We start from the raw sequence: 6698 nt of genomic DNA on the forward strand, positions 1-6698 counted from the left end.
GAAGGGTCTCCCTTTTGTGAGTCAGTAATCAGGAAAGGCCAGAGAGCAAAAGTAAGGAGACAGGAAGGGATTATTCTATGACACCGGCTGCTAAATGACAACTTAACTGTATGATTTTACCAATCTTTGTGGATCAGAAAGAGGATGGGGTAGAGGGGAAGATCTAATGAAGAACAATGTTTTTGCAATTAAAATGTATTACCACTTCTGCCTACATGATATTTTGAATCTTGAATTTGCTGAGGATGTTACCCAATGTTGATAACAAACAGAAGAGAGAACCAGGAATGTAGAAAATGATTAAAATGTGGTCAAGATTTTAAGTGTCTCATAGGAAATCATTTCTATTTTATTTTGTGAGAAAACAGAAACATTGTCTTAAATAAAATAATTTAAACCTTTCAAACAGTTGTGAATAGATATTAAATGTATTGTGAAATTTCTGATTCATAAATTCTAAAATATTAAATATTAACCAATAAAAAGTTACTTTTTAAAACATTTAAAAAACATTTTTTTGTTGAAGTCTAGTTGATTTACAATGTTGTGTTAGTTTCAGGTGTACAGCAGAGTGATTCAGTGATACATATATTCTTTTTCATATTCTTTATAATTATAGGTTATTATAAGAAACTGAACATAGTTCCCTGTGCTATACAGTAGGACCACGTTGTTTATCTATTTATATATAGCAGTTTTTATCTGCTAATCCCAAACTCCTAATTTATCCCTCCCCCCAAAAGTTACTTTTAAATCACTAAATCTAATGTTTTAAGAGAGGGATTGGTTTTAAAATCTGGAAACTTAATTTTTTTTTTTACTAATGAAAAGATCACTGAAGGTTTCCCTCTGGAAGAGTTTCATAAAGAAGAGGATGGGACAAATATCTATAACTTTTAATATTCTCATATTTAAAAAGGTTATTAGTATTTTAATAAAATCAATGCATTGCTTTGTATTATAATAAATGGAATACTTTAAAACAAGTTTCTATTTTTGTGTCATCTTTTCAAAGGATTTTTTGGTTTTGTTTTGGGGGGAGGTAATTAGGTTTATTTATTTGTTTTTTTTAATGGAGGTGCTGGGGATTGAACCCAGGACCTCATGCATGCTAGGCAGGCACTCTACCACTGAGCTATACCCTCCCCACTTCAAAGGATTTTTTGTTCTGTTTGTTTATATTAAACTTTTAATGTTTCTTGTTTTGAATCAATTTCAAATTTCCAGAAAAACTGCAAAAGTAGTGCAAAGATCCATAGGGTCCTGTATACCCTTCAGCCAGATTTTCTAATTGCTAACATTGTCCATATTCACATTTCTTACTCTCTCCCCACACACACACAAATAGGCACACACACAGATACACTGACTGCAGGTTTTGTTTTTTCCTGAACTGCTTGAACACAAGTTGCGTACACGATGCCTGTACTCCTTAATATTTAGAGTGTACTTACAATGCAAAAATCAAAATTATGAAATCGACATTCATCTGAGATTACCATTGAATCCACCATTTCCACTCCAAGTTTACCTTTTTTCTCCAAAATTTCCTGTATGAGTTCAAGATGCTACCCAGGATGGTGTGTTGCCATTCAGTGGTCACTGCAATGTGGAACAGTTCCTAAATCTCTATCTTTCTTGACCTGGACATTTTTGAAGAATAAATGCCACCTATGTTGTAGAATCTCTTTTCATTTGGAGTTGCCTGATGCTTCCTCATGATTTACACATTTTGGGCAAGAACTGTCCCATCTTTTAAATCCACTTTTGTGTATGTTACATAAGATAGATGATTTGTCAGAAGTGTAGCACCTGTGTATAAGTTATAATCAAATAAAAGGAGTTGTGTGCTTAAACACCCTTTTTTTTTTTTTTTAAACTGATGGTGATACACGGAGATAAAGACTTGGAGGCCACTGTACTAAGTGGTGAGGGAGGCTAACCAGCCACAGTCTAGGAGCTGGAGCCTGGAAAGAAGAGAACAGGCATTTCAGCTGGAGAATTGTTATGGGAGCCCAGGAGCACTGAGCTGCTGGGTTTTCCTGGTTCTGGGTAAGTATACAATTTAAGCCTCACATCATTGTGTGATCAGACACTTTCTTCTAATTTAAAGACTTGGCTTAGCATTTTGTGATACAGAAATTCAAAAGCCTATGTTTTCAATTTATTTAGTTACTTTTGTTTTGTTTTGTTTTTGGGGGGCGGGAGGTAATTAGGTTTATTTATTTATTCACTTATTTTAATGGCGTTACTGAGGACTGAACCCAGGACCTCTACCACTGAGCTATACCCCCCCCCCTTTACACACTTGATTTTAATGGCTATTGGGGTTGGAAAAGCTCTTTCAACTACACATTAACCCAAATGGAAAAAGTCTAGCTTTGACTCTGCCTTCCAAATGGTAATTGCCATTGTTTAAAGTTAATTCAAAATTACATCAACGTTATCGTTAAAAAACAACCAGGAAATTTTTATCTAGTGAAGGCTTATAAATTTAAAAGTTTTAACAAGTAGTTTTTTCTCCTTTTTTATAAACACTGAAGCATAGTTGCTGTATGGTAGTATATGTTACAGGTGTACAGTATAGTGATTCACAATTTTTAAAGGTTATACTCCATTTATAGTAAAACATTGGCTACATTCCCTGTGTTGTACGATATATCCTTGTAGCTTATTTTATACCTAGTAGTTTGTATCTTTTAATCCCCTACCCCTATATTGCCCCTCCCTCCTTTTTTCTCCTCACTGGTAACCACTAGTTTTTTTCTCTACATCTGTGAGTCTGCTTCTTTTCTGTGTTACTCACTAGTTTGCTGTATTTTTTTTAGATTCTAAATACAAGTGATATCATGCAGTATTTGTCTTTCTCTGTCCAACCTATTTCACTTAGCATCATACCCTCCAAACCCATCCATGTTGCTAAAAATGGCAAAATTTTGTTCTTTTTTATAGCTGAGTAATATTCCATCATATATATACACATCACATCTTCTTTATCCATTCATCTGTTGATGGACACTTAGGTTGCTTTCATACCTTGGCATTATAAATAATGCTGTCATGAACATTGGGGTGCATATATTTTTGTGAATTAGTTTAACATCTACGTTTAACATGCACTGAAGCTACTGAAAAAATTTTGTAAGTTAAAACAGTTTTCCAGATTTCTTAAGGGCACATGTATTAGAGGTTTTACAGGCTGCATAATTTTTAGAAATAACAGCATATAACAATGAAAACACTTCCAAACTTCTGTTTTCCACAGCATAAATGGCTTTCAAAAAGTAGCTGTTTTCTTATTTATTGTTAGAGTGAATTTTTTTGTGGTGTGTCACATTCTTGTGTTCTCTGTCATCACTATAGCAAAGATGGGCACAATTTGGCTCACTCGATTTCTTTGCAAGAGAGAAATGAAGAACTCATCTTTAAGCTGGCCAGTTCTTTCAAGGACTTCACCACAGTCTCTCCTGCAACCTTCTACATGGTTGCTTTAGTGGACAGCGAGGTGCACTCTCAGCCCTTCACGCCATGTTGGTGGCCGACAGGTCATTCTCTAGGTACTGCATTCAGTGGAAGAAAGGCACCTCCCCCAAAGTGACATCCCCTCCCAGGGGCAGCTCTCATTCAATAACTGATCAGTGCTGGGTTAAGTCCTGGCTAGCTTGCTGCAACATGGGACATCGAAGGGCCATCCCAGCTCCAGAGCTGCTCAGGGGACTGGTTGAGGATGCTGTCCTAACTGCATCACGGTTCAGTTTCACCCTCTGCCTAATCCTGCCTCTTGCACTTCCCCGGAGTTAATCCTGAGGGCACTCTTTAAGCAAGTTTCTATATGTGACTCTCCTTAGAATCTGCTTCCGGAACCTGATCTAAGAAAGTTACCCTCCATAAAGGAGTGCAGAGAGTCCCTTACATTTTGTAAATCCAACTGCACCTGCCATGTCCTGCCGCACGTGGCTCTCTTTCGGAGTCACCATCTTTGCTGCCGAGAGCTTGCCTGTGAATGGCAGCAGGGATGCACTTCAGGTGGGACACTGTATCTGTACCATTGCTTGGGAACTTAAAAAATTCCAACTCAGATCATTGACTGCAACTTCCCACATACAATTTTTCTAACAGGAGTTATTTATAACTGAGAGAAAATTGCATTTGGCCCTTCATTTTAGCAGCCCACCAAAAAATGTAGTTCTTTATGTATTTTATTATTGGAAACAATCCAGAAAATACCGCAAGCTGAAATGTGTTAGAAACATCAGTGCTTCATCCAAATATATAGCAAAAATTCGACACAACGTAATCCATTCCAACATTGGTTTCTTTACTCTTCTATAATACTTTCCATCCATCATCAAAAAGTATTTGCTGACAAAGATATACATTTTAGGTTTCACCATATGCTTTTGGGGTGGTATTATTTCAGCCACTTTAACTGTGACAGAAAGAACAAGTGTTTCCCCAGTCAATGTGGCCGTGCTTCTTACCTTTGATGTAAAATGAGAAACCTCAAAAGAAGCTTCTAAATATTTATTACCGCATTTCATGACACTGTAAAATTCTGCATGACTTTATAAATCCCTGAAAAATTGTCATGGCTTTGTCTACAGTTTTGAGATGCTCAGTTTTAACTTATCCTGCTGATCTAGGTGGCATTGTGTTACCATGCACCATATCTGTTTCTGGCAATATGGCAAACTAGATTACCCAGGAAGATTTCTGCTGTAGAACACTCACACATGTTAGAAAATATAAAAAGATATCATTTTAAAATGTGTAACCAAGCCAGGAAGCATGTAAGGGAATTCCCAGTGGGCTAAAAATGAAGTACAAACTGAGAACCAAAGCTGAAACACACTGGATGGTTTGACAGCCTGGGAACGGGATCAGGGGAGGGGGCAGGATCCTAGTCTCAGTGGCATAGAGGTTTACCTCTTAGGGCTACACAGGAATAGAAGATAATGTGTTGGGATTCCATGAGTTTAAAGATTGTACTTGGAACCCCCTGCAGAAAGCAAGAGCCTTTGAAGATTCACACTAGAAAAACAACCTATTGGTGCAGAATAGTGTCTGAAGGACATTTGCAGGTCTTCATGTACATTTTAGATAGAAAAGGTCTTTCCTGAAATTCCTAATTATATCCTTTTCCTCACCCAGAGGTGGGATTGAAATCTTTCTATCTGTATGGTTCTGGAAACTCCAAGCCAATGAATTAACATAAAAGTGGTCTGAGCCTGTGAAAACCCTGGGCTTTTGGCAAAATAAATGTAAAACCCCTCAGAGGAACACCCTCCATCTGCATAGTATGAGGTTCCCACCAAGAAGAGTCCCAAAGAGCATGAAAGAGTTCACAATCCAAAATTACAAAGCCTGGAAGAAGACACTGCACCACCATCGAGAGTCAGCAGACACAACAAGCAGCAATAATATATCATCAAGATATATTCAGATAAGAGAACTACTCAAGAGTAAGGATTAAATAAGGATGCTTAAAACAGTGAGAGTCACAGATGACTCCTAGAGCAGTAGGAAGGATGGTAATGAGACTTACTGAGGTGGGAAAGACTAAAGGAGGAAGAGAGCTTTTCTTGGTAGGGATGGGGGTAGAAATCTGGAGTTTTGAGTTTTTACATCATAGTTTTGGACTGTCTATTAGCTATTGAAGAAACAAGATCTTAACAGGCAGCTGGATCGATCTATCTATTTATCTATCTATCCATCCATCCACCCACTCCCTTACCCACCAGCCGTCTCTGTCTCTATCTATCTGTGTATATATAGCCAGACTTCCTAGTATGGAAATTAGATATATGATTGGCATCTGCTGACTTCTCCCATTACATTTCCCTCCAATTCCCTGCAGGCATTGGGTCCTCTTTTGGCCCTTTGAATGCTAATGAATCTCACATGTTGTTACATATAGAACTACCTGGGGGAGTGTTAAAAAAATCCTGATGCCCGGGTTGCATCCCATACATATTATATCAGCATTTCAGGGTGGAGCCAGGCATCAGTGCTTTAAAAAAAATTTTCCCAGTTATATTGAAAAATGCTTGACATACACCACTGAATAGGTTTAAGGTGTACAGCACAAAGGTTTGATTTACAGATGTTGTAAAATGATTATTACCATACATTCAGCTAACGTCCATCATCTTGTGTAGGTACAATACGAAGAAAAGAAAGAAGAAAAGAGAAAGGAAGAAAAAACGTTTCTACTTCTGGTGAGGTGTCTTAGGATTTTATTCCCCCAAAATTTCCTATATATCATACAGCAGCATTAACTATCCTTACCATGTTGTACATTACATCCTAGGACTTACTCTCTTATAACAGGAAATTTGTATCTTTTGGACCACTTTCCTCCAATTCCCTCTCCCTCCAGCCTCTGCCTCAGGTAACCACATGTCTGATCTTTTTTTCCTTTGAGTTTGTTTTTGTTTTTGTTTTTAGATTCCACATATGAGTGAGATCATACAGTATTTGCCTGACTTGTTTCACTTAACATAATGCCTTCAAGTTTCATCTGTGTTGTCACAAAATGGCAGGATCTCCTCCTTCTTTTTTATGGTTGAATAACATCCCATTACACACACACACATACACACACACACACACACACACATCTTTATCGATTCATCCATCAATGGACACTTAGGTTGCTTCTGTGTTTTAGCTATTGCAAATAATGCTGCTATGAGTAT

The sequence above is a fragment of the Camelus dromedarius genome, chromosome 2 (genome assembly GCF_036321535.1).
Source record: "Camelus dromedarius isolate mCamDro1 chromosome 2, mCamDro1.pat, whole genome shotgun sequence".
NCBI lineage: Eukaryota > Metazoa > Chordata > Mammalia > Artiodactyla > Camelidae > Camelus > Camelus dromedarius.